This window comes from Pleurodeles waltl, chromosome 8, assembly GCF_031143425.1.
Source record: "Pleurodeles waltl isolate 20211129_DDA chromosome 8, aPleWal1.hap1.20221129, whole genome shotgun sequence".
Classification (NCBI taxonomy): Eukaryota; Metazoa; Chordata; class Amphibia; order Caudata; family Salamandridae; genus Pleurodeles; species Pleurodeles waltl.
This window is the reverse complement of record NC_090447.1, coordinates 1,182,051,034-1,182,076,465: the sequence shown is the minus strand read 5'-3', so window position 1 is coordinate 1,182,076,465 and position 25,432 is coordinate 1,182,051,034. Positions and strand designations below refer to the sequence as shown.

The 25,432-nt window shown below is 46.8% G+C and overlaps 1 protein-coding gene across 1 annotated transcript in view; it reads left to right on the top strand.

The window, feature by feature from the left end:
• Positions 1-25,432, top strand: part of DNAJC15 (DnaJ heat shock protein family (Hsp40) member C15) — a 158,271-nt gene that overhangs the window by 11,425 nt on the left and 121,414 nt on the right. The gene's annotated exons all lie outside the window — the stretch shown is intronic.

The following is a 25,432-nucleotide window of genomic DNA, read 5'->3' as shown; positions in this document are numbered from 1 at the left end:
AGACACCAGACCTCAGGGCCGGCTCAAATGCTATGTCCCAGAAAGCCCAACCCCAGGACATGGTGGTTTCCCTGCCCGCACGGCGCGGACAGGGAAACTTATGTTTGCTCATGCTTGACTTGAGCTTTATTAAATCTCTTGCCAAATGGGAGTAAACACCAAGTCGCTGCCAGCAGGTGGGAGCTTCGAAAATGCTCCCGTCCGCAGGGAGCGGATGTTAGATCTGTTTTCCTGCCCGCAGTGATGCAGGCAGAGAAAGAGATCTAAATATTGCTCCTGCCCGCACGGAGAAGGATTAGAAGTTGCTCCCTGTGGGTGGGTGCAGTTCTGGCTCCCGCTGGAAATGGGGAGCCGGCTTGGACAGCGGGGGCCCTATCGCTCCCCGTGGCCCTCAACGATACTATGATGGTGCCCTGGGTGGACACCAGAGAAGCTTTTGATGTACCAGGCCCTGGGGATGGGAAGTGGGTCCATGAACCCCCTCGCACTTGAAAATACTGCCGGGCCCCAGGAATGAGGTCTACAGGGTCAATATTTGTGTGTCCGTCCCCCCCCCAAGTGTGATGCCGGGCCCCAGGGGATGTGCTTCCCCAGGGCCGACGTCAGTCTGTGAAGAGGGGCCGTGTTCCCCTCCTCCTAATATTAACATGGCAAATTGGGTCCTCAGGCCTAAATAGGCCTAGGGAGGGGGACCGCTTGCCCTCTCCTCCTCATATTAACTCCAGTCCCAAGGGATGAGGTCACTGGGGCCAGAATCAGCCTAGTGATGGGGGCCATGTTGCCCCTAACCCTAATGATAACTCTGGCCCCAGGGAATGGGGCTGTCTGGGCCAACTGGGAATGGGGCTGCCTGCCCCCCTCATAATCATGCCATGACGTGGGGATTGAGTCGCCGGTGCCAGGCCCTGTGGCCAACCACCCACAGCGAATTGCCAAACTCATGCCTTAAGGTAACTATAATTCGTGCCCTGGCCATGCACTGCCAGTTACCTCACATATTATATCACTCATGACATCTATCACATCATTGATAATATCACAGCAAGATTTGCAGTGAAATTATTGATAAGAAAACTGTGCATGGCGGGGCGCAAGTTATAGTCACCTTAGGGCACTGGTGAATTTCATTGTTTTTTAGAGTTTAAAACGTTACATTGTTACTGAACATTTCACTTAACTATAATGTTACTATAACCCGTTTTCACTGAAAATAAGTACATTTAGATATATATTAATAATAATCATTGGCGGCCGCCACTCTGCAGTTTTTTTGTTTAGCTAATAAGGTTGGCACAATTTGACGAATCTTCACAAAACTTTCCAAGATAAGGGTTCATCCACCTCAGCTCCTTCTTCTAAAGTTTCCAGATGATCCCTCAAACGGGGGGTTGAGAAATAGAGGGGTTCCCAAAGCATGTTTTCCCCATGCAGTTTCTGGTAGGAACATTATACAGTGCTACAGCCAAATGGCTGATTGGAATTACACCAAATTTAGGATACAGCTAGCTCTGTACCCAGAAGGGCTGCTTTCTGTGGTTTGGTGAATGTCCATTCAGACATTTTAGAGAAATAAAGTTTCAAACTTTTTATTTATATGAAGCAACGTGTTGCCACAGAGGGAGTACCAAGGGGGAAAAATGTCAAATGAAGCATTCTGATTGGCTGCTCCTGCAAGACTGAGACCATTCTCGCCAGACTGAGCGCTGTGATCGGCTGCCCACAACATGAAGAAGATATGTTGCAGCTGTCATTTGAGGGCTCAGGACTCCGTGCCCATTAAGAGTTTCCCGCTAGGTCAGCGGGCCGCTGGCCTAGCTGGAAACAGCCTACAGCATTGTCTCCGGCTCACAATTGAGCTGGCGGCAATGCTGTAGGATGCAGGGTGCACCAGCACCCTCGCAATGTTCACTGTCTGCCAAGTGCATGGGCAGTGCAGGGCCCCCCTTGTGGCCTCCTGCACCCGTTCTCCGCCAGCATTTTCATAGTGATGCTACCACGATGAAAAAGCTGGTGGAGAACAAGAATGTAATCCCCAGGGCATCGCTGCCCTAGTGGATCAGGACCGCCGCTACTGCCAGACCGCCGGGATCTCCGATCCTGTCGGTCCCACGGCGGCACGACCACTGTGGTCAAAATATGGCGCTCGGAATGCATCATTGGCGGCGGTCTGACCGCCATCCGCAAGTCTGGCGGTCAAGTGACTGCCAGACTTGTGAGGAGGCCCATAGTGTCATCAAGATTGAAGTACTGGATTTGTCTAGTAATGTCCCACAGGGTACTTGAGTATAGGGGTTCATAGCTTAACACACTCCCCTCTTCCTGTCACCACGTATCCCGCACCCTGCCCTGTAAACCACAGATCGTGACCAGTATGGGTGATCTAAGAGCCCTAGCCTCATTCAAGTAGTCTCTTGCTGGTCAAATACTCCGGACAGCGACTCCAGCATTGCACGTCTCTCCATAGCCATAGTCTTGGGATCCGGTCGTAAACGCTTGGAGAAGGCCGGTCCCTCCAGGCACCAAAAGCATTTCCTGGCTTTCCGTTTTAGGGCTGGGCCGTTGGCTGCTGCCTGAGGACTTCTCGATCTGCAACACCTTGTATGCATCTTTGTCAGGGAACGAAGCTGGTGGAGCTTCCCTTCCCAGCAAAAAATTATGTGGAAGCAGTGCCCCAGGAGTAAGCACCCCCTTTCTCCCTGAGAAAGGTGGTACCTTGGCGGAAGTCGTGTCTCTTTTGTAACGTAAGAGCCAATAGATCCTGATAAAGCATCAGTGTGTGCCCCCTGAACTGCAAGGGATTTAAGTCTTTGGCTTGGCCGAGGTTACTTTCTTTAAGTTGAAAATCATGGGCTTATACTAGGATGTCGGTGGGTTCCGTGCACTCTATCCAGCTGTACCTCCTTGTCAGTTGCTGACTCTAAGATGTGGATGAAGAGGGCCCTCATATAGGCCTCGATATCGGCTTCTTCAGCATTGGTGGGAGCCCCTCTGATTAGAATATTGTTTCGTCTCAACCGTTTTTCAAGGTTTTCCGCTTGGGCTTATTAGTCAATCTGACAGACATGGAGCCTGTGCCCCCATTACAAATTTGTCTGCTGATATTAAGGAGATTCTTGGTCTTTGGTATGAAGCACTGAGTCCTAGGCCTCAGGGGTTGCCTGCCATGGGCTGCGCTCAGCTGCTTCTCGCCCAAGTTGCGGTCACCTCAGTCTCAAAAGCGATGTCAGGAAGGGCAAAGTTGGTTGCTTCCAAGGGTTGAGAGTCTGGGAGCTGATTACTCTGGCTGGGCACCATAGGGGGCATCAATCATGCCCAAGGGGGCCCCCGGGGATATTGCAAGATGTCTGGCCCCTGTGTAGGCTAGGTGGGTGATATGCCCAGGGCACGTTTGAGAAGCTCTCCTACAGGGGTGTTTCCTGGAGAGTTGCACTGCCAATCCATCAGGGCTCGTCAATGATAGAATTGGCCCCTGGGGCCCAGATACCTGTTGCAGACCCTCCACTACCAAGTATGGGCCCGCTGAGTCATTAGCAGGTGCATGGCATGAGTTGCAGGGGCTTCCTCACCTATCTTTTCTCTGGCGCTGACAGTGTCCGTGCATGGCGCCACGCTGAGGTCACTGCCCGAGTCTCAATGTGCTGGAGCCGCAGCTCGTACAGGAGCTCACCCAATATGCCCTCTGGTCATGTAGGATGCAGGCTTATTTAACATGGATCGCTGAGCGGGCCTGGGGTTGAGATCAGGAGCTTGCACTTCTCTTACTCCGTGTGGGTTCGTTCTGCTGGTACATGGTGCTGTCTTTTATTCCCTGGGGTTAGCCTCTGATTGGGGGTGCGAGTTGCATTGGCCTGTGTCGCCTTGTGTGCCTGGGTTAGGTGTGGGAGGCTGGACTAGCCTTGCCACGGTGTCAGGGGGCACTTCCCCATGCTGTGATGAATCCCCGTGATGCTGGGGGATCATAGAGCATAATGAGGCACTGTGGGGTTCTTCTGGGCAGTAGATGGAGCAAACAACAAGGCCTATCTGTGGTAGGGACGGAGGGACGAGAAAGAGCATCCTATCCATCTGCCATGTTGACAATGCCCCCGTGATTTATATTTTAGAAGGAAAGCGGTTACAAAAGATGACTTTGTTGCAACTTTTCGCAAAATAGCTTGCGTCTATTAGGTTTAAAGTATGAGACACTTTGGTAATCGTCTTATGAGCACATTATCAAAACCTGCTGCAGTTGGACCAGCAGTATGTGGCCAGATATTTTAGGTTGCTAACATGACCTATTACATCAGAGGGCAGAGTTGTTCTACACAGAGTGGTTCTGTAGCTGCATACAGTTTTCCTGAACCTCTCCCCGTCCATTTTAGCTAGAGGCTGACATGGACCAATTTGTTTATGTATGTTTCTTGCCTTCATTTAAGGCAGGTATTAGCCAAACTCTTTTCTTGAGAGAGTGGTTTCTTGTCTGACTGGAGTTTTAAAGATAGTCCATGAGGGGCCATCAGTTTCTTGACTTTAAAGAGGGTAACCTCTGCAACTGCAGAAGATACAAAGGCTACCACATGATATCTGAATCTAACAGTGACGCTGGGCATACACTTTCTCAAAGGCAGCAAGCAAACCTTTTGCTCAGGTTTTAAAGCTCTAAGCAGAAGATGTAGTCTTTTGGAGGGGCCAGCTGATTAAAGTACAGACAGAAGTCAACCATGGATTCAAATATTCCTTCCATTGGAAACTTGCTGTCTACTCAAAGAATGCATTGGAGTTTGCTATAACTGCTACATTGTGGGGGGCTATTTTTACTCTTAGAATACAGAGATTGGGAGGGACTGACTAGTTGCAAGCACTTTCAGTAGCAATGTTGGCTTGATTTTATTGCATTCAGCATCTTGCACCATTGCTCAAATAGATAACAGTGATAATATGTGGAAAGGGAAGGACAGTTACATTACCGCAACAAGTGAGGAAGTGGAAGGGATAAAGGCACAATAAAGATTGTCTCAAAGGTACCTATAGATTAAGGTTACACAACTTTGAAAACACGTGTTGGAACTATGGGTGGTACAAATGATATCAAGGATATTAACAACCAGCTTTGGCAAAGGCTATAGCGGTCACCTTTGGGACATATTGGTTTTGCTCATGGTATTTGGCGATGCTGTACAGCCTTTTGTTGATGCTGTGCAGCATTCTCTACAGTAAGAAAGAAAAAGACAAGGAGCAATGATATGGTTGCTGCTGGCGGGCAAGTCATTTCATAAACTCATGAGTATAAGTGTGCATGCATCATCAGGCATCATCACCACCAATGTATGTGCTTACAAAATGATTTATGTGCGTGCCATTTTTTCAAATTAACCGATCCAAGATGGATTGCAAAATTAAAAAGAAATTAAACTGTAGTACCGAAAAAGCTTTTTTTTTTAAGGCGGAGGGGCCAGCAGTTGTTTCAGCCGTCATAACACTAAAAGCAAAAAAAGACTATGGAGGTGAGGGGTACCAGGGAAAGAAGCAGGTGGAGCAACGATTTGGGGTGAAGTAAGGGGGGGAGTGGAGCTGGAAGATGAAATAGAAATAAAGCGGATGGAGTGAGGAGGGGAAAGGGAGGACACATGGAAGAGCAAAACCGAAGAGTTACAGAGCATTCAAGGGAAGAAAGCAACATAGTGCAGGAGGGAGAAGCACACAGTAGTGTGAGCAGCACACAAGGGAGAGAGCAACATGGAGCATGAGGGTGGATATTTGACAAGGGGAGTACACAAGCCAGAGAGCTGTAAAGCAGTGGGCATTACTTCTATGACACTTCTATGATATTATTTTCTTGGTCTTTATTCAGAATGGTTCTAAATCCATATTTCAGAAATCCAGTAGCAGGATAGAGAGGAAGAAAAACGTGTTCCACACTGTGTACATTTTGGTGTAAATCTCCCCTGATTTTGAGCCACTGAAATTCTGTAAGCATCATGTTTGCTAAATTCTACCACCTATGCCTATGTAGCGTGTGATCATATGGTGTTGCCTCTAAGAAGAGGGTGTTTAACTGTGAAATTTTGTCCTATGACCCTGTCACTTGTCGTGCACATTTTCTAAGGAAATCGGATCTCTAGTAACTGCTTCTTTCCACTCCAGACTTGTAGATGTGTGTAGTGGAATTTTTCTTTTTCATCTATATGAAAGTCTCTTACATTTTTCAAACGATTTATTCATCCCATTGTTTTTTTTATTTTATTTTTTAAAACAATTAATTTATGCAGTTTGATGTTATAAGCCGCAACCAAAAGTGCAGCTCTTACCGCAGTAGTCACAGTACATAGTGGGCAGCCAGAGGCACATTTTCTTACAAATACATTCAGTTGAACACGAGTCAATTAACCAGTGGTAAAGCAGTGGAACATCCAAGGCACTCTTCCATCCTTCACCTGATGCTGTGGGTGCAATGGATCTCTAAGAGTATGTGTCTGCACTCTCCCTACTCAATGGCCCAGGGGCTGCAAATCTTTCTCTTCTGGACCCCCAGGCAACCTGGTGGCCGCCAGCTTGCCATACCTCCTGCTATGCCTAATATAAAGTTCATCCGCCAAAGTCCACTCCGTCACATCCCTTATCCAGCACTTCACTGATGTAACACACTGCCCAGTCCATGGGAAAGCCACTCTCCTCTGGGCTGGCACCAAAGCCACCTGTAAGTATTCATGCACCATCTTGTGTTCCTTAGGCCTACTAGTGTTCCCCAGTAAACAAAATTAAAGAGTAAGGGTGCCCCCACACCCCTGTGGCATATGCAAGCCTATCAACCTCCTGGCACCAGAAGGCCTCTGCCTGCAGGGAACTCCAGGCCATATGCAAGAAATCAGTCCCCAGAAACCCAGAGCTTGGACATGCATCTAAACAGGTCCGGGACGCCCGCTGTAAAGCTAGGAGTGTCATGTAGGTACAATAGGGGAAATTAAAGTGAACCAATTTGAAGCAGGCATTGCTAGATACAATCCTCATCAGGGCACACACTCTGGCCCAATCACAGTCCATCAGAGGAGCGCCCAAATCATTCTCCCAGTTCTTCCGGGCAGGTAAAGTTTGCCTAGTCGCCATAGTTTATACAGCTGAGACACCAAATGACTTCCCGACCTACAAGTTAGCAAGTCCTCCAATGTATCAGACTCCGCAGGTGCAGCAGAGAATGTCGTCCAGGCCTGCCTGGCGAATTCAGTCAGGCCAGCGTAGTGTAAAAAGTGGTCAGACCCACTGCAAACTCTGCTTGCCTGTCCTCAAAGGAGATAAAATACCTGTTGGGTTAAATGTCCCCTAGCAACCTACAGACCCCATTCTGCCATGCCTGAAAGGACATACTGGCCTCCATGCGTCGAACCTGAATGAGAATCCACAGTAGCAACTCCAGATCAAAGGGTGCCCTCCAGAGCACCATTGTCACCAGCCTCTGCCACACATGAGCGGTCTATCTGATCATATATGGTAAGGCATTCAAAATGTCCACCCCTTCCATTAGTAACACCAGTAATTCAGCACAATCGTCCAAACTTGCTAGCAGTGTCTTTTCCCGGTCACTGCCATCCGCCAACCACTGGGCAGCATGTTGCATTATAGTAGAAAAATCTTCTGTTTGGGGTCGCGAGGGGTGCCTCAATGCCCCAGCAACCCCAGCTGGCTCCTCACCTCCAGCGGGAGCCGGCATTGCTCCCACCTGCAGGAAGCCTCAAAACACGCTGCTCCCTCTAGGTGAGAGCAATTTTTTTATCTATTCAAACAAATGAAAAGTCCCCTCCCAGCGGGTGGGAGCATTTTTCCTGCTCCTGCCCACTGGATGCAATCTAAGTGTTAAAGCGAGCACAGTTTCCACATAGCTGATACCGGCTCTGGATGATGAGTTCCCAGGGCCCTTAATGACTCCAGTAGGAGGGGCCATGGGGTGCTGGTGGTTGGGGTCTCGGGGGCAAAAACGGCCCAGTGGGGGGTTCATGTGCCCCCCTCCCAGTACATCAAGAGTCTGGGCCCCAGGGGATGGGGTTCCGGGGACCTTCTCTCCTTTAAAATATCAGCCATGTCCACACTCCTCCCACAAATTTATAATAAAATTTCCCTCTGGGACCTGGTGCACCGGGGCGAATTAAAAAACAAGCTCGATAGACCGCTTTTTAAAAAAAGTTTTTATTTTTTTATTTTTATTTTTTACATTTTTTGCTGTGCATAATTAGACTGTAGTTCAAGGTACAAAAATACATAAAAATGAACAAAAGAGTGTCAATGACATGGAAAGACAGGCAGCAGAGCATATGAAAACAAAAATTTCTACAATGCATATGACCGAGATGTAGGAAAGTACCATCTTGCCTAGCATGTTACCCCATATTTCACTGTATATATGTTGTTTTAGTGTATGTGTCACTGGGACCCTGCCAGCCAGGGCACCAGTGCTCATAAGTGTGCCCTGTATGCGTTCCCTGTGTGATGACTAACTGTCTCACTGAGGCTCTGCTAACCAGAACCTCAGTGGTTATGCTCTCTCTGCTTTCTAAATTGTCACTAACATGCTAGTGACCAATTTCACCAATTCACATTGGCATACTGGAACACCCTTATAATTCCCTAGTATATGGTACTGAGGTACCCAGGGTATTGGGGTTCCAGGAGATCCCTATGGGATGCAGCATTGTATCGCTTCATCCTGCCGGCTTTCTCGCCTGTTTCCTGGTGGTGCATGCTCTGGGGGTAGCCTGCCTCCTTCTTGCACCAGGAGCTCTGAAGAAATCTCCAGTGGGTCGACGGAATCTTCCCCCTGCAACCGCAGGCAACAAAAGACTGCATCACCGGTCCTCTGGGTCCCCTCTCAGCACGACGAGCGTGGTCCCTGGAACTCAGCAACTCTGTCCAAGTGACTCCCACAGTCCAGTGACTCTTCAGTCCAAGTTTGGTGGAGGTAAGTCCTTGCCTCCCCACGCTAGACTGCATTGCTGGGTACCGCGTGATTTTCAGCTGCTCCGGCTCCTGTGCACTCTTCCAGGATTTCCTTTGTGCACAGCCAAGCCTGGGTCCCCGACACTCTAACCCGCAGTGCACAACCTTCTGAGTTGTCCTCCGGCGTCGTGGGACTCCCTTTTGTGACTTCGGGTGGACTCCGGTTCACTCCTCTTCCAAGTGCCTGTTCCGGTACTTCTGCAGGTGCTGCCTGCTTCTGTGAGGGCTCCCTGACTTGCTGGGTGCCCCCTCTGTCTCCTCATCCAAGTGGCGACATCCTGGTCCCTCCTGGGCCACAGCAGCATCCAAAAACCCTAACCGCAACCCTTGCAGCTAGCAAGGCTTGTTTGTGGTCTTTCTGCATGGGAACACCTCTGCAAGCTTCTTCACGACGTGGGACATCCATCCTCCAAAGGGGAAGTTTCTAGCCCTCTTCGTTCTTGCAGAATCCACAGCTTATACCATCCGGTGGCAGCTTCTTTGCACCCTCAGCTGGCATTTCCTGGGCATCTGCCCACTCTCGACATTGTCACGACTCTTGGACTTGGTCCCCTTGTTTCACAGGTACTCAGGTCCGGAAATCCACAGTTGTTGCTTTGCTGGTGTTGGTCTTCCTTGCAGAAACCCCCCATCACGACTTCTGTGCTCTCTGGGGGTTATAGGTGCACTTTACACCTACTTTTCAGGGTCTTGGGTTGGGCTATTTTTCTAACCCTCACTGTTTTCTTACAGTCCCAGCGACCCTCTATAAGCTCACATAGGTTTGGGGTCCATTCGTGGTCGCATTCCACTTTTGGAGTATATGGTTTGTGTTGCCCCTATACCTATGTGCTCCTATTGCAATCTACTGTAACTTTACATTGCTTGCATTACTTCCTTTTGCTATTACTGCATATTTTTGGTATTGTGTACATATATCTTGTGTATATTTGGCATCCTCATACTGAGGGTACTCACTGAGATACTTTTGGCATATTGTCATAAAAATAAAGTACCTTTATTTTTAGTATATCTGGGTATTGTGTTTTCTTATGATATTGTGCATATGACACCAGTGGTATAGTAGAAGCTTTCCATGTCTCCTAGTTCAGCCTAAGCTGCTCTGCTATAGCTACCTTCTATCAGCCTAAGCTGCTAGAAACACATCTTCTACACTAATATGGGATAACTGGACCTGGTACAGAGTGTAAGTACCCCTTGGTACCCACTACAAGCCAGGCCAGCCTCCTACATTGGTTGTGCAGCGGTGGGATAAGTACTTGCAACTGCTTACCACTTTGTCATTTTGTACTTTTCATAAGAGAATAATATACAAAACAAGTGCAGTGTATGTACACCTAACCAAAAAGTTTTGCTTTTCTTCTCTTACACTATCTGCTAAGTGCGGAAAAGTACCTCTAAACTTTCTAAAAATTTCACAAAGTTTGAAAAAGTTTTTTTTCCTGTTCTTTAAAAAGTCCTGAAACTTTTTCTATCTTTTATCTGTCTCTAAACCTTTTTCTATCATGTCTGGTGTAGGAACTCCTCTTAATGTGGTCAATACAACTTATGACCACCTTAACTTTAAGAGCCTAAGGAGTCTCTGTATTGATAGAGGTTTAGTGGTAGGAAAGAACCCCTCTAGAGAATTATTGTCTAAGATGCTCATTGAGAATGATAAGGCCTTAGCTGGCATTTCAATTGAGAAGTCGGGAGATAGCTCACACTCTGACTCTGGGGAGCCCCCAGTGGGAGTGTTGCAGGGTTCCCTTCCTAATATGCCCCTTAGCAGACCACCTAGCAATGCTGGTAGTAATAGAAGCTCCCATCATAGTAGGGATGTTTTTGTTCCTGGAGGCCAGGTTGTTAGAGTGCCAACTGTAAGGGACATGTCTCTCTCTGCTCATTCAAATCTTTCTTCTGTGTCAAAACATTCCCAACCCACCCACCCTGATGTCAAGATGTTAGAAAGGGAACTCAATAAGTTGAGAGTGGAAGAGACCAGGCTGAAGCTTAAACAGCAACAGCTGGCACTAGACAGGGAATCCCTAGACTTAGAAAAAGAGAGACAGAGGTTGGGGTTTGGACCCCATGGTGGCAGCAGCAGTATTCCTGATAGCAGTCCTGTGAAAGAGCATGATTCTAGGAATCTGCACAAGATAGTTCCCCCTTACAAGGAGGGGGATGACATTAACAAGTGGTTTGCTGCACTTGAGAGGGCCTGTATGGTACAGGGGTTCCCTCAAAGGCAGTGGGCTGCTATCCTATGGCTATCTTTCAGTGGAAACGGTAGGGATAGGCTCCTTACTGTGAAGGAAAGTGATGCCAATAATTTTACTGTTTTGAAGAATGCACTCTTGGATGGATTTGGCTTAACCACTGAACAATACAGGATTAAGTTCAGAGAAACCAGAAAAGAGTCCTCACAAGACTGGGTAGACTTTGTTGACTATTCAGTGAAGGCCTTGGAGGGGTGGTTACATGGCAGTAAAGTTTCTGACTATGAAAGCCTGTACAATCTAATCTTGAGAGAGCATATTCTGAATAACTGTGTGTCTGATTTGTTACACCAATATCTAGTGGACTCAGATCTGACCTCTCCCCAAGAATTGGGAAAGAAGGCAGACAAATGGGTCAAAACAAGAGTGAACAGAAAAGTTCCAACAGGGGGTGACAAGGATGGCAAGAAGAAGGATGGTAAGTCTCCAGACAAGTGTGGGGACAAATCTAAAAATGAGTCTTCATCAGGCCCACAAAAACACTCTGGTGGGGGTGGTGGGTCCAAATCCTCTTCTAATCAAGTAAAGAAACCATGGTGCTATTTATGTAAAGTAAAAGGCCATTGGACAACTGATGCCAGTTGTCCAAAGAAAAGCACCAAACCTCCCACTACCACAAACCCTGCTGCAACCTATAGTGCCCCTAGTAATAGCAGTGGTGGTGGGAGCAAACCTACTAATAGCCAATCCAAGGGAGTAGCTGGGCTCACTTTTGGTAACTTAGTTGGGGTTGGTCTTATTAGGGAGACCACAGAGGCTGTGCTAGTCTCTGAAGGTGCCATTGATTTGGCCACCTTGGTTGTTTGTCCCCTTAATATGGATAAGTACAAGCAACTTCCCCTAATCAATGGTGTTGAGGTTCAGGCCTACAGGGACACAGGTGCCAGTGTTACCATGGTAATAGAGAAACTGGTACACCCTGAACAACACCTACTTGGTCACCAGTACCAAGTGACAGACACTCATAACAACACTCTTAGCCACCCCATGGATGTTGTGAATCTCAACTGGGGGGGAAGGGGTTACTAGTCCAAAGAAAGTTGTGGTTGCCTCAGATTTACCTGTAGACTGTCTACTAGGGAATGATTTAGAGACATCAGCTTGGGCAGAAGTGGAGTTGGAGGCTCATGCGGCAATGCTGGGCATTCCTGGGCATATTTTTGCTTTGACGAGGGCTCAGGCCAAAAAGCAAACATGACCGGGTGATTTGGATCCTGGAACAATGGACCAAGTGCTCCCTAAAGCTAGGGTTAGTAAGGGTAAATCCCTACCCACTATTCCTCCCTCTACAGATAATTCAACTTCTGAGGAAGAAGAATTTCCACCCTGTGCAGAACCTTCACCAAAAGAGCTGGCAGCAGACACTGCTGAGCTTTTGGGTGGAGGGGGGCCTGCCAGGGAGGAGCCGAGTGTGGCACAGCAATCCTGTCCCACATTAGAGGGTCTCAGACAGCAAGCTGTCAAACAGCAAAATGGGGATGTCAGTGACTCTCACAGAGTTTACTGGGAGGACAACCTCTTGTACACAGAGGCAAGGGACCCAAAACCTGGAGCAGCCAGGAGATTGGTCGTTCCCCTGCAGTACAGAGAGTTCCTCCTAACTCTGGCACATGACATTCCCTTGGCTGGACATTTGGGTCAGATCAAAACATGGGAAAGGCTTGTCCCCCTGTTTCACTGGCCTAGGATGTCAAGAGGACACAAAAGACTTTTGTAAGTCCTGTGTGACCTGCCAAGCCAGTGGCAAGACTGGTGGCACTCCAAAGGCTCCCCTTATTCCACTGCATGTGGTTGGGGTTCCCTTTGAAAGGGTAGGGGTTGACATTGTTGGCCCCCTTGACCCTCCTACTGCTTCAGGCAATAGGTTTATCCTGGTGGTAGTGGACCATGCCACAAGATATCCTGAAGCAATTCCTCTAAGGACCACTACAGCACCTGCAGTGGCAAAAGCCCTCCTGGGAATCTTTTCCAGGGTGGGCTTCCCAAAAGAGGTCGTATCAGACAGGGGTAGCAACTTTATGTCTGCATACTTGAAGGCCATGTGGAAGGAATGTGGTGTAACATACAAATTCACCACACCTTATCATCCACAAACAAATGGACTGGTAGAGAGGTTTAATAAAACTCGCAAAGGAATGATAATGGGACTCCCTGAAAAACTCAGGAGGAGATGGGATGTCCTGTTACCTTGCCTCCTTTTTGCTTACAGGGAGGTACCCCGGAAAGGAGTGGGCTTCAGCCCCTTTGAACTCCTATTTGGACACCCTGTAAGAGGTCCCCTAACACTTGTGAAGGAGGGTTGGGAACAACTTTTAAAAGCTCTCAAGCAAGACATAGTGGACTATGTACTCGGCCTAAGATCCAGAATGGCTGAGTACATGAAAAAGGCCAGTAAAAACCTTCAGGCCAGCCAAGAGCTCCAAAAGCAATGGCATGACCAGAAGGCTGTTCTGATTCAGTACCAACCAGGACAGAAGGTGTGGGTATTTGAGCCTGTGGCCCCAAGAGCACTCCAAGACAAATGGAGTGGACCCCATCTCATTGTTGAAAAGAAGGGAGAGGTCACCTACTTAATTTACCTGGGCAGTGCCAGGAGTCCCCTTAGGGTGCTCCATGTCAATTGCCTAAAACCCTACTATGACAGGGCTGATCTCACCCTGCTCATGGCAACAGATGAAGGACAGGAAGAAGAGAGTGACCCTCTCCCTGATCTCTTCTCTTCCACAGAACAAGATGCTCTAGTGGAAGGTGTAGTTTTGGCAGACTGTCTTACTGCTGAACAGAAAGACAACTGCATAAATCTCCTGGGTCAGTTTTCTGAACTCTTTTCTACTGTGCCAGGCACCACTTCTTGGTGTGAGCACACTATAGATACTGGAGACAGGATGCCTGTCAAAAGAAAGATCTATAGGCAGCCTGACCATGTCAGGGACTGCATAAAACAAGAAGTTCAGAAAATGCTTGAACTAGGAGTGGTTGAACATTCTGAAAGCCCATGGGCCTCTCTTGTGGTGCTTGTACCAAAGCCTCACTCAAAAGATGGGAAAAGAGAGATGAGGTTTTGTGTAGATTACAGAGGTCTCAACCAGGTAACTAAAACTGATGCTCACCCTATACCCAGGGCAGATGAGCTCATAGATACACTGGCATCTGCCAAGTATCTAAGCACCTTTGATTTGACTGCAGGGTATTGGCAGATCAAGTTATCAGAGGATGCTAAAGCAAAAACTGCATTTTCAACTATTGGAGGGCACTACCAATTCACAGTAGTGCCCTTTGGTTTGAAAAATGCACCTGCCACTTTTCAGAGGTTGGTGAATACAGTCCTGCAAGGGTTGGAGGCTTTTAGTGCAGCATATCTAGATGATATAGCTGTCTTTAGCTCCACCTGGGAGGATCACCTGGTTCACCTGTGGAAAGTTTTAGAGGCCCTGCAGAAGGCAGGCCTCACTATCAAGGCTTCAAAGTGCCAGATAGGGCAGGGGAAAGTGGTTTATCTAGGACACCTGGTAGGTGGAGAACAGATTGCAGCACTTCAGGGGAAAATCCAAACTATCATAGATTGGGTTCCCCCTACAACTCAAACCCAGGTGAGAGCCTTCTTAGGCCTCACTGGGTATTACAGGAGGTTCATTAAGAACTATGGCTCCATTGTAGCCCCACTTAATGACCTCACTTCCAGGAAAATGCCTAAAAAGGTATTGTGGACAGCTAGCTGTCAGAAAGCTTTTGAGGAGCTGAAACAGGCCACGTGCACTGCACCTATCCTAAAAAGCCCACGTTACTCCAAGAAATTCATTGTTCAAACTGATGCATCTGAATTAGGGGTAGGGGCAGTCTTATCACAACTCAATTCTGAGGGCCAGGATCAACCTGTTGCTTTTATTAGCAGGAGGTTGACCCCTAGAGAAAAGCGTTGGTCTGCCTTAGAGAGAGAGGCCTTTGCTGTGGTCTGGGCACTGAAGAAGTTGAGGCCATACCTGTTTGGCACTCACTTCATTGTTCAGACAGACCACAAACCTCTACTTTGGCTAAAACAAATGAAAGGTGAAAACCCTAAATTGTTGAGGTGGTCCATATCTCTACAGGGAATGGACTATACAGTGGAACATAGACCTCGGAGTACCCACTCCAATGCAGATGGACTCTCCAGATATTTCCACTTAGACAATGAAGACTCATCAGGTCATGGCTAGTCTTATTGTCCTTCGTTTGGGGGGGGGGGGTTGTGCAGGAAAGTACCATCTTGCCTAGCATGTTACCCCCATATTTCACTGTATATATGTTGTTTTAGTGTATGTGTCACTGGGACCCTGCCAGCCAGGGCCCCAGTGCTCATAAGTGTGCCCTGTATGTGTTCCCTGTGTGATGACTAACTGTCTCGCTGAGGCTCTGCTAACCAGAACCTCAGTGGTTATGCTCTCTCTGCTTTCTAAATTGTCACTAACAGGCTAGAGACCAATTTCACCAATTCACATTGGCATACTGGAACACCCTTATAATTCCCTAGTATATGGTACTGAGGTACCCAGGGTATTGGGGTTCCAGGAGATCCCTATGGGATGCAGCATTTCTTTTGCCACCCATAGGGAGCTCTGACAATTCTTTCACAGGCCTGCCACTGCAGCCTGAGTGAAATAACGTCCACGTTATTTCACAGCCATTTACCACTGCACTTAAGTAACTTATAAGTCACCTATATGTCTAACCTTCATCTGGTGAAGGTTGGGTGCAAAGTTACTTAGTGTGTGGGCACCCTGGCACTAGCCAAGGTGCCCCCACATCGTTCAGGGCAAATTCCCCGGACTTTGTGAGTGCGGGGACACCATTTCACGTGTGCACTATACATAGGCCACTACCTATGTATAGCGTCACAATGGTAACTCCGAACATGGCCATGTAACATGTCTAAGATCATGGAATTGTCACCCCAATGCCATTCTGGCAGGGGGAGACAATTCCATGATCCCCTGAGTCTCTAGCACAGACCCGGGTACTGCCAAACTGCCTTTCCCGAGGTTTCACTGCAGCTGCTGCTGCTGCCAACCCCTCAGACAGGTTTCTGCCCTCCTGGGGTCCAGCCAGGCCTGGCCCAGGAAGGCAGAACAAAGGACTTCCTCAGAGAGAGGGTGTTACACCCTCTCCCTTTGGAAAAAGGTGTCAGGGCTGGGGAGGAGTAGCCTCCCCCAGCCTCTGGAAATGCTTTGATGGGCACAGATGGTGCCCATCTCTGCATAAGCCAGTCTACACCGGTTCAGGGATCCCCCAGCCCTGCTCTGGCGCGAAACTGGACAAAGGAAAGGGGAGTAACCACTCCCCTGACCTGCACCTCCCAGGGGAGGTGCCCAGAGCTCCTCCTCTGTGCTCCAGACCTCTGCCATCTTGGAAACAGAGATGTTGCTGGCACACTGGACTGCTCTGAGTGGCCAGTGCCATCAGGTGACGTCAGAGACTCCTTCTGATAGGCTCTTACCTGTGTTACTAGCCTATCCTCCTTCCTAGGTAGCCAAGCCTCCTTTTCTGGCTATCTAGGGTCTCTGCTTTGGGGAATTCTTCAGATACCGAATGCAAGTGATCACCAGAGTTCCTCTGCACTTCTCTCTTCACCTTCTGCCAAAGGAGCGACCGCTGACTGCTCAGGACGCCTGCAAAACCGCAACAAAGTAGCAAAGACGACTACTGCAACCTTGTATCGCTTCATCCTGCCGGCTTTCTCGCCTGTTTCCTGGTGGTGCAGGCTCTGGGGGTAGCCTGCCTCCTTCTTGCACCAGGAGCTCTGAAGAAATCTCCAGTGGGTCGACGGAATCTTCCCCCTGCAACCGCAGGCAACAAAAGACTGCATCACCGATCCTCTGGGTCCCCTCTCAGCCCGACGAGCGTGGTCCCTGGAACTCAGCAACTCTGTCCAAGTGACTCCCACAGTCCAGTGACTCTTCAGTCCAAGTTTGGTGGAGGTAAGTCCTTGCCTCCCCATGCTAGACTGCATTGCTGGGTACCGCGTGATTTGCAGCTGCTCTGGCTCCTGTGCACTCTTCCAGGATTTCCTTTGTGCACAGCCAAGCCTGGGTCCCCGACACTCTAACCTGCAGTGCACAACCTTCTGAGTTGTCCTCTGGCGTCGTGGGTCTCCCTTTTGTGACTTCGGGTGGACTCCGGTTCACTCCTCTTCCAAGTGCCTGTTCCGGTACTTCTGCGGGTGCTGCCTGCTTCTGTGAGGGCTCCCTGACTTGCTGGGCGCCCCCTCTGTCTCATCCAAGTGGCGACATCCTGGTCCCTCCTGGGCCACAGCAGCATCCAAAAACCCTAACCGCAACCCTTGCAGCTAGCAAGGCTTGTTTGCAGTCTTTCTGCGTGGGAACACCTCTGCAAGCTTCTTCACGACGTGGGACATCCATCCTCCAAAGGGGAAGTTTCTAGCCCTCTTCGTTCTTGCAGAATCCACAGCTTCTACCATCCGGTGGCAGCTTCTTTGCACCCTCAGCTGGCATTTCCTGGGCATCTGCCCACTCTCGACATTGTAGCGAATCTTGGACTTGGTCCCCTCGTTTCACAGGTAGTCCGGTCCGGAAATCCACTGTTGTTGCTTTGCTGGTGTTGGTCTTCCTTGCAGAAACCCCCTATCACGACTTCTGTGCTCTCTGGGGGTTATAGGTGCACTTTACACCTACTTTTCAGGGTCTTGGGGTGGGCTATTTTTCTAACCCTCACTGTTTTCTTACAGTCCCAGCGACCCTCTATAAGCTCACTTAGGTTTGGGGTCCATTCGTGGTTCGCATTCCACTTTTGGAGTATATGGTTTGTGTTGCCCCTATACCTATGTGCTCCTATTGCAATCTACTGTAACTTTACAATGCTTGCATTACTTCCTTTTGCTATTACTGCATATTTTTGGTATTGTGTACATATATCTTGTGTATATATGGCATCCTCATACTGAGGGTACTCACTGAGATACTTTTGGCATATTGTCATAAAAATAAAGTACCTTTTTATTTTTAGTATATCTGGGTATTGTGTTTTCTTATGATATTGTGCATATGACACCAGTGGTATAGTAGGAGCTTTGCATGTCTCCTAGTTCAGCCTAAGCTGCTCTGCTATAGCTACCTTCTATCAGCCTATGCTGCTAGAAACACCTCTTCTACACTAATAAGTGGTAACTGGACCTGGTACAGAGTGTAAGTACCCCTTGGTACCCACTACAAGCCAGGCCAGCCTCCTACAAGAGACTAAATGAAACGTTTTAAATTCTGGACTGAGAGGTTTCCATAATAGAATGAAAAAGACTTTGAAAATAGTTTCTCATCTTTGTAGGATCTTTGCAGTTGTCAACACACATAGCAAATCTTTATATACCAAACACAACATAATAATGCCACAACGTTTTGGAGAGAGAATTTAATTTTCCCAGGGGATGTGCTCTTTCTAAATTAATAGAAATACCCAACAGCTCAGGGATGATTTTCTTTCAAGTGCTCAAGAAGACGTTCTCCTTCAACTTCTTTTGGTAGACCATATTAGCAAAGATTACTATGATAATTTCTATTCTCCAAATCTTTAGTGTGCCTTTTAAGCTAAATAATCTCATGCTCCAATTTTAGAATGTTGACATTGCACTCTTGAGCCGTACCTATAAGTTGCTCCAATTCAGAGATTATGTTTTCCATACCAACCCGTCTGTATTCAAAATGTGGCAGTTTGGTGTTGGTAGCAATCATAAAGGTTTGCAAATGCTCACCTCGTTTGAAATGTGTCCAAAATTGGGTTATTTGAAGAAGCAATATGTGAGGGAGGTTCAAGTTTAGGTTTCTTGTGTTTGGCACCAGACGAAACAAATTGAGATTTGCACAAGACATCATATCTGAATACATTTTGTTGGATGAGTTCATGTTTCTAGTAACCTTTAAATGAAATATTTATCTGCCAGTGCATTAAAGTATTCCAGATACAAAGAAGTGTTGGCAAAATTGAGCAGGAATCATTTTAGAAACAATACAAGTTACTAGACAATGTCTGCAGTGTAACGTGTAACCCACTTGAGAGAAAATCACAATGAGATCCAATCCTCAAAAGACTGACTTGCAGGTAAAAACATTAGAATGGACAAAGGCAAAGAAAAAGTCTCCGCATAGCTAACAGAGTAATAGTAAAATCTCCAGAACTTTGCCATTTTATAGATGTAATAGTCAATCAGAATTTTTTTGCAATACATCCAAAGTATAGAGGCAAAGTTCAAAACTAAGAACGTCAGTAAGTCAAGTCGCATAGTACCAAAATTCAGTGCATTGAAGAGCATTTGCAGTAAAGTTCAACTGTTAACTAAATCTCAGAGCATCGCTTTTTTTCTTACAAAGCGCTGCACTACATGAATAAAATGGTAGTCGCATGTTTGAAACACTCAACTGATGCCAGTATCACAGAGTGTCCATGCATTTACAAAAGAGTATTCTCCATCAAGGCAGGGATGCTTCCCAGATATGCAAGCATCTTTCTTTTCATATTTGTTAGTTTATCATTGAAAGTTAAAATATTTGCCCTGGTGTTCACCATTTGTGGTGTCACTGAGAAGACCCATCTACAAAAATCTATACAAGTATGAGATCTGGTTTCTTGGATGGGTCTTGATTGGTGCTTGAGGTTCAGTGTCAGTCTCTCAAAATTAGTTCTTGATGCGGAGTTCATGGTTTATTTTTCAACGAAGTAGATGATAATAGTCTGCTAACTCAGTTGCACATGCACTGGTTTGAGAGTGGGAAGTGACGAGGTCAGTGGTAGTTCCTTGCAGTGGGTATTGGGGCTCCACTCCTCTTTATTTGTGACCCCCTTTTGATTTTAGTACTTATGTTCCCCAAAGAGGCAGTGAGGCACTTTTTTGCAGACACATGCGACTGTGCGTGTGCCTGCTGTAGCATTATTTACTGGGCTTAGGTTTCATCAGCACTGGCCCTTGGTGATTGTCAGACTTTAGGACCACACCCACTGTAGTGTAATGCAGTCTCACTAATTGAACACAGGCTGGGTGCATTAGGCTTCAGCCCTGTGCTTTCTAAAGCTGCGTCTCAATAAGCAAGGTGTGACTTGCGCTCAAGAGTGATGGCCACTTGATCTATGGGCTCCGCACTCCATTGTTTGCTATCTCGTGCCCAGCCTGCCTATTTAACAAAAGATGCATGCAATCATAGGTGTATACCCGAAGACACCTAAAATATCACTAGCAAGAAGACCTGACACCAGAACCAGCAGTGCATCTGAGCTTTCCTCTCCTGGAGCCCAGACAGCATAAAGCCCAAGATGGAGCCCACCATTTCACTGATAGCCCTACAGCTATGAATTTGGTCTGTGCCGCACCAGAGTGATATTCCACTCAATGATTTCAGAGCGACCTACCAGCAAAGGGACAAGAAGACCAGCGATCTTCCACCCATATGATGCTTGCAGGTATCACCGCGGTGTGCCGCCTGTGATGCGCGTCTTGGAAAGATAAGTGCTACACGCCACCTGCGACACACCCGATCTTGATTCTTCAAATCTCAGCACTCGTTCACAGGCTGCAAGCCATCAGACTCACTCCGCTCAACGCCGAAACTCAAATAATAAAGACCCTGCAACTTCTAAATACTCATTCCCACGGGTTCCATCAGAATGTGTCCCAGTGTGGCCTAATCCGATCTTGTAGGCCTCTGTCTGCCTGCTGAAGCAGGGCATCGAATCAGAGCCTTGTACTTGCCTTTCGGGCTTAGCTCACCTGGCCACCTGCTTGTGGCGGACATACACTCAGCCACTTACCATTTTCAGAATTAAATCATGGTGTTGCTCCGCATACCGGCCTCCAACAACAATGCCTGACTCCAATATGGCAGCTGCCATACCGATTGTCCCCTAAAACAGACACTGTGCTTCTCCTATTTTGCACACCGTTGGGGCCATCCAAGCCTACAGGAGCTAATTTCTTGTGGCATTCAGTAACAGCCACAACATCCTTCAAGGGCTCTTGAGTCACTCCCAAAACGACCAGACGCCTGGTCACAAAACTGCATTTATACACCAACTTTTCTGCTCTACGTTGCTTGTGCCTTAGAGCAGTGGGTGACCCATGCTGTACCATATCGTCCACTTAACCACCCTGCTAACCTGTTACTCTGCTGCCCGATAAGCGCACCTCGGGCCCGCCTCAGTACGCTAACCCAGTCGTTTCCAAACAACTAATTGATCAAAAACTCTCTTTCGTAATGGCGAATCACAAAGGAAGAGAACCAAAGGAGCATAAAGACCATAAGGCCCCACACAAACGCCCCAAATCAGATTCACTCATTCTAGAATCTCCATACAAAAGGAAAGGAGAGCTGTCTGCTAACATCGAGGTCATCATACAGCACCTTAGGGACCTACATGACCTAGCACAATAAACCAGACACAACACTGACATCATGCACCATGGCATTCAAGCCCTCTGAGATGATATGAAGGTCCTCTGAAACAGACTCACTGAAGCCAAGTCTAGAATTAGCTCCTTAGAAGACTCTAACTCCTCAACTTGAAAATGCTTGGAACAATCGTATCACTCATGGAAATCTATGACTGTAGAACTTGCGGAACTCGAAGACCATAACCGCAGAGGTAATCTGTGCATTTTGGTCTACCAGAGAATGTGGAAAAAAATGCCAACTCCTGCGTGGAATTCCTTGAATCATGGACCCCACGTACACTGGGCATCACCTTTGATAAAGACTTTGAAATAGAAAAAGCACACAGGATCCCCTCAGACAAACCTGGACTCTCATCAACTACAAGCTCCACCCATCCTAGAACAATGATCTTCTGACCTCTACGTTATCGACACACAGAGGCAATCCTTGCTCACATGAGAAACTTACAACAAATCATTTGGAACACAAATGTTGATCGCTCAAGATGACTCTAAAGAAACAGCTGCCACAAAAAAAGGTTTCCTGGCTCTTCAACAAGCCCCAAGGGACCGTAAAATACCCTTTTCTTTTGCAGGTCCAGCCAAATTCTGTAACACCACTAAAGGGAAAGCAGTTTACTTCAGCTACCCAATGGACCTCAAGGCCTTCCTAGATACCTCTTCCCAAACTGAAATGGACACCTAGACTGTTCTGATCATTCTTCCACCATAACTACAAACCATTGCCAGAAACAAACATTACATCCATAAGATCCGGGTAAACTCTGATCCACCTCTAAAGACAAACCTGTGTATTCCAGCTCCTTGTTGGTTCCAAAGACCCTAATGGACCTATTCATTCAACGTTTAAAGATCACTTAAAATGTCCAACAGACTCTCATGTAATACCCATAGCCTCTTCTCAGCATGTTTCTGATATTAGCAAATACTTTTCAATGAACTAGTCAGCCTAGTTGTACTTGTTCAACAGTGTTTTATTAACATGTATGTCCCTAGGACTCCTGTCTCAAAAGGATGCCTCCACCCTTGTCTTCCTCAAACAGTTCTACACTGCTTTAGGAATAGTTTGCACTCTCCTTAAAGACGTAGTTGATACTCCTATTGTTTCACCGATTTTTATAGTGTATTTATCGCACTTGTCTCACTTAATTTTCCTCCTGTGTTATACAATGATCTCCTGTATACATGTACTTACACCCATTATATCTAATGCCATAGGCTTCTCCTATATCTGCTCTAATCCATCTCTCAATCGACAACAGTGCTTCCCAGTCTATATCCCACCTCAAAGAGCACTCAGGAAGTTGTCTTCTTACTACTGTTTCCATGCTTCCTATCACGTGATATTGTCAATCACTATTCCCCTGCTTATCTACTCACACTGTACTTGTGATCTACAGACATACATGGGCATTCAAACCATGCCTGTAGGTGGAGTTGTGATAGCCGCCTTCAAGGCTTGTCCCTTTCATAACTCACCTTGCTCCAATTCTAGAAAGGGTGGGGAAGTGTGACTCTCCCACAATTCAGGGTAAGGGTGGTGGGCGGTATTTTCCACAGAGTTTCATTTTGCTCTTTCTCTTTTGCATTTTTGTTCTTTCCCCTCTGACTCTCTCCCCCTACAACTTGCACAATACCAATAATCCTCACTCCTATTAATAGGTCTGCTAGGATCCCACATAAGTCACATAAAAGCTTACCTCATTGTTATGAGAACATATCAGGAAGTATCTCCCTGCGACCAGGAATCCATACTCCACAAGCTCTTGCTACTGTGACCATAATCTACCCCATAGTACGAATCTACCTCATACCATTGTCTTATATCCCTCCATGCTACATGCCAAAACAACATACACCGACCACATAATACTGATACTCTACACCACTACATATTTCAGTCCAAACACATACCTTTGCTCCCAGTCTATCCCTCTCCCGCTCTCCAAACATCTACTCACACACATCTATGCCCCCACAACAATATATATGACCCGACTAAGAATTATTTCATGAAACACCAAGGGCCTCTGGCACCCAGTAAAACGAAAACAAAACGCAGATTACTGCAATAAACTGAAAGGTGATAAAATCTTATTGCAAGAAACCCATATTGACGCTACAAAAGATGCAATAGTCTACTGTCCATGGGTTGCTGATTGTCTAATCTCCCCAGCTATAGGGAAAAAATGAGGTTATCAACTTATTTTCCAGGAAGTCAGAAGCCAATATTCTTTCACATACACACAATCACCAGGGTCACTGGTTGATCAGTAGGATTTCAAATAAAAACAGAGACTTAGCCATCATAAACATATATGCCCCCAAACAATAATTCTGTCAAATTCTGGAAAGATCTAGATAAACGTCTTTCAGAAATACCAGAAAACATCAGCATCTTCATAGGTTGCGATTTTAATCTGCCGATGGAGGCTTCCTAGACAGACTGTCCTCACATAAATTCCTTGGACGCAGGTCCCACAAACAGATGACTCTGCTGCAAGAACGACAACCTATCTTATATTTGGAGGCTATCTGAACCCTCTGGCAAGGACTATAGATTTTATTCTTCCTCCTTCACCACACATTCAGTAGAATTGAGTACATCCTAGTGGACAAATCTCTTGTCCCCTTAGCACATAATCCCAAGATCGAACCCATAATAATTAGTGACCATGCATGTGTATCACCTGACCCAGATCTTTCTGCGTCCCAACCCAAGTTATGGCGTCTCAACGAAGCACTACAGTAAGTTGAACCCTCCAGAACCAAGATCAGAGAATCAATACAACAATTTTGGGGGAAAAACATACTCCACCAGATGGGGTGCCCTGAAAGCTTGTCTCAGAGGCGCCCTGATAAACCTAGCTGCACTCAGTAATGAATCTCTGAATAAGCACTTTGAATCTCTCGAATCAGAGGTTAAAAAACTAAATGAATCCATCAGGCACTTATCTGGCTCTCAAGACATCCCTAAGCTGCTCGGGTTACAATATGAATATAACCATATATTAAGCAGTACAGTGCAGAAATGGGTGGACATTTCTACTGCAGAGAAGACAGTCTGCAGAAATAGAGCCAGCAAATCCCTAGCAAACTATCTAAAATACTCTAAAAACAGAACCATTACCACGGCCAATAGAAAGAGCTCTGGGGTAACAGTCACCTCTCCACAAGAAATCCTAGAAACCTTTCATAAATTGTACTCAGACCTATATACTCCAAATACAGAAATTAACTCAGTTGATTGCTCATCCTAACTCAACTCGTGTACCCTACCTTCAGCTTCACCTGAGGATAGATCTCTCCTCAATGGCCCAATTTCCACTGAAGAAATCTTCTCAGCCATCAAATTTCTTGTACTAGGGAAGGCCCCAGGCCCTGATGGCTATTCGGTAAAGTTCTACAAAACCTATGCCGATTTACTAGATGATCCTCTCCTAGCCCTCTTTCAATCATACACCTCCACTGGTCATATATCAAGAACGGCCTCTCAAGCAACAATAGTTGTTATACCGAAAGAGGGCAAGGACAACTTAGATGTAAGGAACTTTGGACCGATCTTGCTGATCAATACCGATTGTAAACTATATGCCAAAATCCTAGCATAGAGATTGGAAAAGGTAATACAGAAACATTATTCCCAGTCCCAGACAGGATTCCTGAAGGGTAGACTCTCCACTGACAATATTCCGATCCGGTGTCATGTTCTAGAAAAAGCATGATTGCTACCTACATCAGCAGTAGCAATGGCCCTTGACACAGTAAAAGCCTTTGATAAAGT